Source organism: Ammospiza caudacuta, chromosome 1 (assembly GCF_027887145.1).
Source record: "Ammospiza caudacuta isolate bAmmCau1 chromosome 1, bAmmCau1.pri, whole genome shotgun sequence".
NCBI lineage: Eukaryota > Metazoa > Chordata > Aves > Passeriformes > Passerellidae > Ammospiza > Ammospiza caudacuta.
In genome coordinates this window covers 6,632,695-6,644,695 of record NC_080593.1, presented here as the reverse complement: position 1 = coordinate 6,644,695, position 12,001 = coordinate 6,632,695, and the positions used below count along the sequence as shown (strand labels likewise).

Below are 12,001 nucleotides of genomic sequence, written 5' to 3'. Positions count from 1 at the left end.
GCAAGGCTGATGTGTTCAGCTAAATGAAACACGCCTGATTTTGGGGTTCATCAGTGGAAAAAAACATGGGGAGTGTGGCAGCAGTTTATAAAAGAGCAACCTCTTGAATTATGGAGATTAACATCTCAGGGAAGGCTACAGGCACAAAGCATACCTAAATAATGATCATTGGCTAAAAGGCATCGGTGCCTTGGAGATAAAGAACTGCTATAGATTGTCAAAGAGATTATCAAAATCTTCAATCCAGACAGTGTTAATGATGCAGATCATGAAATGTGTGGTGACTGAGACTTAAATGTGTATTTTGATATGGATTGTATGATCACTCATCAAAGGATTCAGACCTGTTTTTTTTTTTTTTTAAAGAGTGTTCTCTTTACTATCTGAATCAAATATGTCAGCTCTGCAATCTGTGGCAGGTTAATTGAAATGCAGTGAGAGTGCAAAATCTGAATCAAGCATGAGGTTGGCAAACTTTGTTTATCCTTTTATTTTTTGTAGATCTCTAAAAGTAACTGCTTAACTTGAGAACTGTTGGTGAAATTAGTGTGATTTTTCCATCCTTCCTCACATAGAAAGTATTTGACCCATAAAGGAATGATTTTAAAGATATATTATTTGGCTAGATTGAGTGAAGGTATATCAGGAGCTTGAGGAACATCTTATTACTAGTAGAGTTGTAGTTAGGTTTCAGTGGCCAGTGAATGGACTTCATCTGACTTGAGTAAAATTCTGTAAGAGGCATGACAGAAATATGCCAAGGTAATTTTTATCATCTCCTTTTTCCTCAGAAATTATTATTTAGTTATACCTGGTGACACTGAGTGCACATTAGAGGGAGGCATTTCCAATGATGGCTAAAGCAAAGGGTTGGGGTATTTCAGGTTCATCCTTTGTGAGCTGTTCTGGTTGTTCTGCCAGGCCCACGTGCAGCCCTGCCTGTCAGAATCCTGTGCCAGAGCCTCACTGGGCTCCTGCCTTTACATCCACTGAGATCCCCAGGCACCATCAGCAGGAGAAAAACAAACCCATCAAACATGGATCTGTAAAAATTACAGTGTGAGGGGCTGGAAATGTTCTTTCCTTCTCCTTAGCTGGACCTCTGGTTCCCATTGCAATTTTAGTCTTTAAGTTTTATTGATTGTACAGGGAATGTGAGGGCAACAGGGGATGGTTCAGGTACAAAGATGATGCACCAGGTACAAGGATGATGCACCAGGTCCATGTATGCACATCACAGCTGCAGGGGATTGCAATAACAGGAATTTACAAAAGCCCTTTGTTGTCAGAAAGTCCCCACTTTTCAGTGCATTGGAGCTATTAGGGTGTGTGAGGGGTTGCATTGTTCAGTACCCAACAGTGCACCCCTCCTAGATCTAATATTTCATTTAAAAGCAATTTGCCTGAATGAAATAAAATATGCATGACGGGTGAACACAGATGAGCTCTGTTAATGTATTCTAATTAACTTGCTAAAAATATTTTAAAATCTTAATAAGCTTAAAGAGAATTTCGATGATCAGATGCAATGTTAATGAGCATGGTATAAAAACATAAGAAGGTAAAGTGAAAAGCTGATTGGCAGTTGCAGTGCTGTCTGTATACCTAACACCTTTCTTGGACAAAAGGACGGTCTTTGGCTTAAATTTTACCTTTTGTCTTGGTCGCTAATTTCTCAAGATCTATTTCTAGAAAGCTTAATGAGCAAAAGATTAAAAAAAAAAAGGAATTTACCTGTTTGATTTGGGGTGTAGTGGGAATTTTATTGCTTAATTATGCCTTAGAAAAACATGCTAAGGACATTTATTATAAAGTATCTGTGTTCTTTGTGTGTGGGAGAATGACTCTTTCCCTTTTATATATGCTATAAATCTCTGATTGTAGCCCTTTTTCTCTCCAGGCTATTAGGTTTCTGGAGACTGTATTTCATTCCTTAGCACCTATAGTTGCTTGGCAACAACATCTGATTTACATGAGCCCAGCCCTGTGAATGAATGGTTACCTGGAACCTTTCTGAGCAGAAACCCCCAGAAACGCAGCAGCTCTGCCATTCATTGTGACAATTATTAGGAAATATTAATTGCTTCTCTCTATTCATCCTTCCACAGCCTTTGTTTTTCAGTTAAATGGGAGCAAACTGTATTCTCTGCTTAGCTCTGGCCTGCCAGAGGTCACAGAATTCATTTATAAATAATCCACTTGGAAAGGAGGAGATTTATTAATAACAGAAGGCTTTAGCGCTGCTCAGAGACCCAACTGGTACAAGTGGTCCCCAGTGCTGTGTTCTTTAAGTACAGGAAGAATGAGTTCAGAGGAGTGAAGTGACTCAGCACAGTCACACAGAGCAGGTCAGCAGGATTTTTTTATTTTTGTGAGTAGGTCTGGTGTAGTTTTTAGGGAGAAAAATGTTACTGCCTCAATTTATTTTCTTCTCTTCTTGATATATGGAACTTAACTGAACAAACAAAATAAACAGATTTTCTGCTACCTCAGCTCTTGTTTGGTGAGCAGTTACACCCTCCTATCAATTAATTTTATTCTTGTGAAGTACTTTTCAAGCTGTAGGCCTTTTCTATTGAGAGGAGGAGGAGATATGAAAGACAAAAATCAAGAAAAAAGATTCTTCACAAGGCACTGAATGAACACAAACCAGCCTTCCTGGACTAGGAGATGAAAAGCTACAGGCAATATTTGTGGAAGCCAAAACAGTTGTAATAATTCTTTTGAAAAAATGTTTAAAGAAAACACCCAAATTGCCTTGTTTTGGGAGTTTTCTGTTTTTTATCAGGTTTATCCTTTGCAAAAATAAAATATTGCTTGGGTTTGGCTCTTGTCTGTCGCATTTCCAGAGGCTTTTATTGCTGCTGTTGATAAGGCACAAAGGCTGGTGTGGAGGGAAGCAGAGCAGACCTGAGACCTGGTAGAGATCTGCTTTGCAAATCTAGATCCCAAACTGATTTTCCCCCCAGGTTTGTTGTGCTTTGGGTTTCTCTAGAATCAAAATACTTGATAGCACATTCTTTTTTTCTCATCACTTGAGTGGCATTCAAGGTCAGGTCATTGCACCCTGTGCCTTTTAATTATATCCTGTGGCTTTGGGTCCTGCTGAACTTGCAGCTCATTATTATTATATTTTCTCCTGTGGACATGTCTTACTACTGATGCTCATGCTCTGCAGATTAACTAATGCAGAATTGAATGCATTTGTGATCTAAGTAATGAAGAGGCCTTTGTTCTATTCCTGCTTGTTCTTCTGATTTTGTGTGACCTTGGGGGGCTCATTTATCTCCTTGCTTGCTTTTTCTCATTTTAACCTTCGATGGATGGTGTCGTATGTTGATTTGCCAATGTAATTTTCCATTTCCCTTAGAAGATTTTCAAGGCTGGAAATTGGTGTACGAGGACAAATCTTTATTACAAACGGTGTTCTTTGTCTTCCTGAATAAGTCAGTAACAAGCATTATTTACTGAAGGGTGATCTGTAAAGCCACATGTGGTACTTACACACATCAGAATTGTGATATGTGTGGGAGGATGTGTATTCTGCTGAGTTTCAGGCACAAGTTTCTCCTGTGTCAGAATACCTTGAGGAGATACTGAGCTGTGCTGCAATGCTGCCTTCAGAGCACATTGAAAAAATTGGTTTTAGTGAGTGGAGAATGCCTAAAGTAGCAGCAACCATTTTATTAAAATAATTTGTGAGCACATCTTGCATGTGCCTGTCTGGGTAAGTGTCCCACCTTAGCCTGGGAGCTGAGCAGCAGGAATTGTCAGGAGGCAATGGGATGTAGCTTGGGGCAGAACTCTCCAGAACCTTGGGCTCACTGTGATGGGGACCATGAAACAAAGTGAAAATTTTCCAAGATAGATATCCATTTTAATTTAAGTGAAATGTACATTTTTGAGTTGAGTCTGTAGTTAGAAACCATAGTCATTTAGCCAGACTGCAAAGCCTAAGCTCAGTGAAGTTACTTCAGCGAAGGACAGAGATAAAGGGGAGGAGATAGAAGATGATAGAGAGAGACAGGGACTGCTATAAGAGCAAGTCAGCCTGACCTCAGAATTCTTTCTGATAAAAAAGGACTAGTAGTAAAAGTCACACAAAAACCATAAAAATGAATATGTATGTGAAACTGTATGCATATGTATTTGAGAGAGGGATAAAAAGAGACCTGAAGTTCTCAGAGGTACACATGGCTTTTTGAGGAGAGCCATCTCCACATGCGTCCAGCGCTGTAATAAACATACCAAGATTTACAACTTTGACAAAGTTGTGAGGTTTCTTCTTTTCTCCACAAAACATGTGTCAGAATACTTTGAGGAGCTACTGAGCTATGCTGCCTACAGAGCACATTGAAAAAATTGCTTTCAGTCAGTGGAGACTGCCTAAGGTAGCAACAACCTTTGTATTAAAATAATTTGTGAGCACATCTTGCATGTGCCTATCTGGGTGAGTGTCCCACCTTAGCCTGGGAGCTGAGCAGCAGGAATTGTCAGGGGGCACTGGGATGTAGCTCGGGGCAGAACTCTCCAGAACCCTGGGCTCACTGTGATGGGGACCACAGGGCACTCCTCACACGTGGCCCTGCAGGGAATGTGCCTGCTGGAGCTACACACACAGCCAGAACATCCCCTCCAAAAAGCTCTCCTGGGGGATTCCCAGTGCAAAGTCCTCTGTGATTTATCAGGAGTTTTTATAAGCTGGTAAATATCTGTATAGACCATCATAACATGCAGTCAGGCACTTCTGTGCCAGGCATTTTTAATGCTCTTCCCAACTCTGCTCTTTTCTTTGATAGTGGTTTCAGGGGTGAAGACCAAGGCAATGGTATTAGGCCAGCAGCACTAAGCATCAGTGGTTTGTGGTATTGAAATTATGCCTTTTAATGAGTGGCAGAACATAATATCCTTAGCTTAAAAGAAATACAAGATGTAATTTAATTGTGGTCTGTAAAGTGCCAACATGTGAAGGGGAAACCTAATTTTAATAATAACATTTTGATTGGAAGGCTAAAGCCAAAAAGATTAGGTGACTAGAAGTTTAAGAATAAAAATATAAATTATGGGAGGAATGCAGCTATTTAAAAGTATTAAACATGAGAACAGTCAGTGGACATAGCAAATTCTCAGTCACTTTAGCTGAGGCTGTGTCTCTCTAAGGTCTCAGTAGCTCAGTGATGACAGATCTGGACTCTGGGATCACTGTGTGGAATTTGGGTGATCTCATTTGGGCAAATGGTCCACTCTGATATTTTACTGTTTAGGAGCTGTCTGCAGGTATGTTATTAAAAAACTGGATGTGATGGCCAGATTTAACTGGCCTGGTTTGCATCTCCTCTAGGTTTTGATTCAGACTGGCACCACCTGCTTCAGAACATTTTTTGGGAATTGGTTAATTTGTCACATTGGTTCCAGATCTCTTGTTTATTTGCTGAATAACTGGAATTCTGCAGTGGAAGGTGAAGATAGAGGTGTTGCCAAGAGTCTCATGAATAATTGTGGCAACATAGGGTAAATCAAAGCAGGTTGTTCTTTGTTAGGCTAAGCCTTTAACTGGAGCCTTGACTACTTTATAGATGTTTGAATAACTGCTGAATAGTTTTTGTGGTTGTCAGTATTTTCCCCAACACACAGTTCTTATAATATCCAAACTATGGGTAACAAAAGATGAAAACTGAGTGCCAAAAAATAAAAAAATAAACTTGATGTAAGCAGTTACGTTGGTACATGAATCTTTTTTACCTTATTAATGAAAAATATTATTTTTTTCTCATTTTTTCTTTAATGAATTGATTCAGATCCTAGAAACGAAACAAGAGATAGCAAAGTTCATTAAATTGCTTCTAGTAGTAATGTCTTCAGGAGAAGATTTCCCCCCAAGACAATTTCAATGTTGACCAAACAGATTTTGTGTTCATAGAATCACAGAAATTCTTGGGTTGGAAGTGACCTCAAAGATCATCTGGTTCCAACCCCTCTGCCATTTCTTCCATCTCTTTCCTTAAAAGCTTCAGAGAAATATTTTTCCAAAATATTCAACCTTTATCTACAACATTTATTTGTCTGAATCTGCTGCTTTTTTCCCCCTTGCTGTAAGCTCTAGTGCTGAGCTGTGGAATTTTTTTTAATACCTTACCTTTGGAATTTGTCCCAAGCTCCATCATAACTTTCTGCCAAATAGAGATCTGTGTCTAAAAAAAAATAAATTGAAAATCACTGTGAATTGATAAGCAATTGCAGCTCTGCAGCATTTCTACAAGAATTGCAAATATTTCAGAAGCCTTGTTGCCAGCTTCAATGTATATGTTATAACAATGTTATGACTATTGATCTGCTTGTTCCCAAAGAAGTCTTTACCACTCATGTACCAAAGTTTTCCCTGCAGTGTAATTCTGCTGCAGTCAATGAAGCTGAATTGTATCTTGAGTAGATTTTGTTTCCTCTGGAGCACCTCTTGGTCTGTGTGGGGTTTTTTTGGGGTGATCTGCAGTAATTTAAACTGCTTTTAAGAGGTAATTTATGTGCATGCTTTTCTTTGTTTATTTCTTCTTGAAATCCATCAAGAAGGAGAAGGCTTTGAGTCAACATTAAATTTAAAATTAATCTCAGAGTTGAGCTAGACTAGGAGGATTTTCAATAAATGATTTGGTGTCTTCAAGCTTCAGGTTCTGAAATCCTAAAGTTTTGCCTTGATTGAAATAAGGTCTTAGGAAAGCCAAATTTGACATTTTCATGAACAATGTTTCTTGAGAACATAGAATGACCTGTGACTATCAGTGGCACATGAGCCTTGGTTACTAAACTGTTCCTACTCTGTTTCAACTTGATTGTTGCTCCTCTGCTCATTTTAGTGGTGTTATTCTTGCCTTACAGCAGTGTGAGCAAGAAAAATCAAGCCTGGTCTCCCCCACATCATTGCAGAGACTTTATCTATGTAAGTAGCATAAATGTTGAGAATATTAGGCAAATTTGTCACTGCTGCTGAGAAAATCCAGGCTTGTTTCTGCCCCTCTGTTGAATTACAGCTGATTTAATGGTAGCTCTACTACAGTGGCCTTGGAGGCTGATGATCAATTCTATCTGTAAAAGTTGTTTTTCTTCCCCTGGCACTCCATTTAACAAATAAGACTGAATTTTGTGTCAGGAAAATTCCTGACAAACATTTGAGCAAGTCTCAGTGAAATTAAAGCACGTTACAAAATATATGAAAACTTCTTCACTTGCCAGTTAAAAAGCAACCATCCTCTATGGCAAACCTGGCTTGCTTTTGTCAGTAATAAATTAGCTGATGCTTCAAAGTGAAAGTCAGAAACACTTCTGAAGAATAAAAAAATAAATAGTTTTTGAATGGCTTTTACTTGGGCAGTTATATTTGTCTAAATTAAAAAGGAAAAGCAGAAAAAGGGTACATTCCAGTTTCCATTGCTTTTGCCTCATTCATGTAGATATTGTTTAGGACCCAGACCTAGAAGTCTCAGGGACATAAAAGGCCATGTTTACAGAGGATTTAGATAAGAGAAATCTTTTACCATAGCAGGAGTTAAATTTCAGTGTCTTTATATGAATAAAGAAGATTAGCATGAATTTTGGAAGCGTTAATAAGCAAGGAGGATGATTTTGGAATATTTGTTTGATAAATGGGACAAAAAACCCATATTTTTTTTTTCTTGAATGAAAAGCTAGCAAATACTGTTTAAAAAAATTATAGTCTTTGAAGTTAATCAGAGAAATAAAGGAGGGGCTTTTCTTGTTGCTTGCAAATTGTAAATTGCAGTTATTTGCAATCATGCTTATAACTGGCGTGGGTTCATGTGCATAATCAGCTGCTTTTTGAATACATGTTCTATTGTTCTGTTTTATTTATGGATTCAGTTGTGATGAGAAGGATGTTATGAAGCTGTTTGGATGAATTCTTGGAATTGTCTTTAAGAGCTTTGAAAGTCAGCATGTGCCTGGAGTGTGGGGTACAAACCAGGACTGTGGGTAGCGCTGAAAATTTAGATGAAAAAGTCGAGGGGTTTTCAGTCTCAAAATGGAAGGTAAAATTCTGGTTTTGGACTTTGAGGTGCATGAACCAGCAAAATTCTGCAGTGACACAGACACACCATTTCTGTCCTGCTGAAATGCAGCAAGATCCAAACGCCCTGAGGTCAGGAGCCATCCCACCAATTCCAGCATCTGGATCTGTCACCAGTCTGATCTGACCCATTCCTGGTGGGGCAGGAGGCTGAATTCAACCTCCAGTCTCTGTCCATGAATGATGTGGCAGAAGATTTTGGTGACAATTATCAGCATTACCCTTTTGACTGGTGAGTTTCCCAATGTAATTGTTTTTCTTAATAGCTCTGTTTATCATCATAGAATCACAGAATGCCCTCAGCTGGAAGGGACCCACAAGGATGACAGTCCAACTCCTGGTTCTGTACAGGACATCCCCAAGAGTCACATCTGTGAACAAGAGCATTGTCCAAACACTTCTTGAGCTCTGTCAGGTTTGGTGCTGTGCCCTGGGGAGCCTGTTCAGTGCCCAACCACCCTGTGGGTGAAGAACCTTTTTCTAAATCCAACCTAAACCCCCCCTGACACAACTTGAGGCCATTCCCTCAGGTTCTGTCACTGTCACACAGAGCAGAGATCAGTGCCTGCCCCTCCTCTGTGTTTGTAAATACACAGTGATGCAGGACTGCATTTTTTTTTTTGGGACTACTGACAGTGCTGAACATATATCATTGTAATTTCCTTCTATTCTCAGTGACAGATTTTTTTTTTCTTTTCCCTATGTACCTTTCAATAAAAGCAATATTTTGGCTGAAAGCAAGAGACAGGAGATGAACTTTAACATCACTCAGTTCTTGCTGGATCTCCGTGGAAGGCACAATGAGTATTTTGTGTGCATGGTGATGTGCACAGAGTGTGCTGCCTTCTCATCCTTGTGGGAAAGTGCCTTTTGCTCAGACTTCCCACATAAACTTCTTTACTTGGGGCTTTGTCCCTCCTCCTGTCCAGTGGGAACCATTATTTTAACTCTATTTTGTTAGGTCAATCATCATGTTCAACAGAAGACAATAGATCTCCAGAAGATGTGCATATGGCAGAACAACACTGTGCCATGTGCAGCTGTAACCCTTCTAGGTAGGGTTAAAATTCAGCATCAGCTCTCTAAAAAACAATTAGTTTTTCAATAAGAAGGAAATAAACTGGTTGGTTAGGTAGTATGCAGGGAGCTTTTAATTAAAAGATGCTTAAATCTGATTCTCTCAACTGTTAAAGAATTGAATTCTTGAATTATGTTTGCTGCTGTTGTTGTTGTTGGGGATTTTTTAGTAACAGTGTGAAGTTCTCTTTGTGCAGTGCTGCAGGGGATGGATGGTAGCTCCTGACAGATTCAAACACAGCTGGCTGAGAACACTGCTGGTGATGGATGAATAATGTCTCTGTTAATGCCTTTTATACATAAATGATGGGCTTGCTTTATTTATTTATAAGATGTATCCAATTACACATCTCAGAGCAAATGTCCACTGTTCACAAAAGCACACACTATTGGCATTAAAAAGACAATCCCTGAAATCAGTGATCAATGTATTTTCCTTGCTCTTTGGAGAGAGACTGAAACAAGAAGTAAACCTAAAATTCAGCAAATTCCAGAAGTTGTTTAGAGACCTAATCCTTGTCTGTAAAAAGTGACTGAAACTCAAGGGGGAATGATGTTGTCTCTGCTCTGGCCACTTGCAGACCTCCACATTCACCTGAGATTTTGCTCCCATGTGGCCTGGATGGATCAGTCCCACCTGTAGAGCAGCTCAGAGTCTGCCATCCCACAGTGATGGCTAAAGCTCACTTGGCTGGGATGTGTTTCAGTGGAGTGAGCCATCTTATCTACTCCAAGAGGAGGAGAATGAATGGTTTTGCCTTTCATGTATCTTCAGCGCAGGTTTAGGGTGGGTTACTGCGTGTCTGTGGGTGTTTGTACTCATGAGTGGATCCAATTTAGAACATGAGCTGTCTAACCAATGTTAGAAAATTCACAGTGTAAATTAAGTTAGTTTCTTTTATCAAGTAGGTTAGGTATATTCTGAAACAATTCTTAGTATTTTGCTGCAAAAGAATTAGTCTGGATTAAGGTGGGTGTGCAGATAGCAGCATGTTAAACAATTTTAGACTTGAGATCTGGCTTGGCCTCTTGGAAGACACCTAACTCAACTGATAGTGGGGTAAATGCTTACTTAAATATTAAATAGAAAATGCACTGTAAATTTGCCCCTATGTTTCTGATAACTTATTGATTGCCCTAAGTTTCTGATAACTTATTGATACAGAAGTCTCTTGAATTACAGCGATGGCATGAATTTATAACACAGCCAAACCCTGAAGGTGCTGGCCTAGCAAGGAGTGAGTCTCCTGTCCGTTCCTGGATCCGAATGCAGACATTTGGGAGGTTGTGGAGCAGCAGCCCTGAGCCAGAGCTGGTGTGCAGACGGCAGCGCAGGGAGCAGCTGAGCTGGGCTGTGTTTGCTGCTCTCACAGGGTGGATGCTGTTTGGCACTTTGATGTTGCCCACTGCTCTTTCCTGATGGTGGGAGCCCAGCAGGGGCCCCTTTGAGAGGCACTGGAGAGCAAGCCTGGCTTGTTCCTTGCTTGGAGCTGCTGGGAAGTGCAGCCTGTGTGTCTGCTCCTCATCCTGTCCTGCTGCCTGTCTCTGAAATGTGGTGTTTGCACGTTGGATGTGGTGGTTCCGCAAGAATTTATATCCTCAACAAGGCAGAATTGTGACTACCAGGCAAATAACTTAGAGTTTGGTTTGGTTTCTAGGAACAGAGGCTTGCTAGTTATTTTTCACTGGTTTCTGCGCTATTATGTTGTTGTGATAATCTTGGCAGGAATCTGTCACTCTGTGTTGGTATAATTGAAACTTGTTTTCCCTGAGGAATCACTCTGCTGTTTGTTTTATTTGTTTACTGACATTGACAGAGATCCTAATGGCTTTTAAAACCCAATTTGTGCATCACTGAATATCCTCCAAAGAGGAAAATAAAATTAAATTTATCAGTTAAAAAGGGTCCCCCATGCAATGCTTTGTCTGGGTCTTGGGCTCCACCTGAGCACCCAGATGGGGGTCTGGAAATGGTGTGGTGAGCTACATTTTTCTGATTATTTCTAATTCTGTCTTCGGGGCTTTTGTCATTAAGATACTTGAAAGGATAAATGACAATAAGTTATTTAGGGCATCAGTGTAAGCTGCCCAACTTTGCCTTGTGAGAAATAAATTATCTTTAGCTTTTATTAAAAAGGAAGTTAAGATAACAAAACAATAACCACAGTGAAATTTCCCTTTTGGGAGGGTATACATGATGGTATCACTTATTATTGTCATAAATCAGAGTAATTAAGTGTTTAGATTTTTTTTAAATGTACCATATCAAAGTGTTTATGCATTTATTTTGTTTTAAGCCTTTGAAGAACTTCAGTGAGAACATTTGGACTATTTATATTTGGAATCTCTTGCTGAATTGTGATTGTGGATTGTTGCATGCTGTGCTCCAGAGGAGCATGCACACAAATAAATGGTGAGGCAGACATTTGTGACAGTGTTCACAGGGGTCTGAGGATGAGGGAAGAGATGAGGATCTGACTCTATGTTTCAGAAAGCCTAATTTATTTAATTAATTTATAATTAATTTATTAGTTTATGATATATATTATATTAAAACTATACTATAAAAGAGTAGAAGAAAAGATTTCATCAGAAAGCTAGCTAAGAATAGAAAAAAAAATAATGATAACAAAAGCTTGTAGCTCAGACTCTGTCCTAACCAACTTAGTGTGATTAGCCATTAATTAAAAACAACTGCATAAGACTAATCACAGATCTACGTGTTGCATTCTACAGCAACAGATAATCATTATTTACATTTTGTTCCTGAGACCTCTCAGCTTCTCAAGAGGAAAAACCCTAAAGAAAGGAATTTTCATAAAAGATGTCTGTGACAGACATTCAGGA

At 39.3% G+C, this 12,001-nt stretch overlaps 1 protein-coding gene across 2 annotated transcripts in view; it reads left to right on the top strand.

Annotated features, from left to right (window-relative positions):
- The window catches only part of XYLB (xylulokinase), an 85,506-nt gene that overhangs the window by 57,475 nt on the left and 16,030 nt on the right, over nt 1-12,001 (top strand). The window lies entirely within an intron of this gene.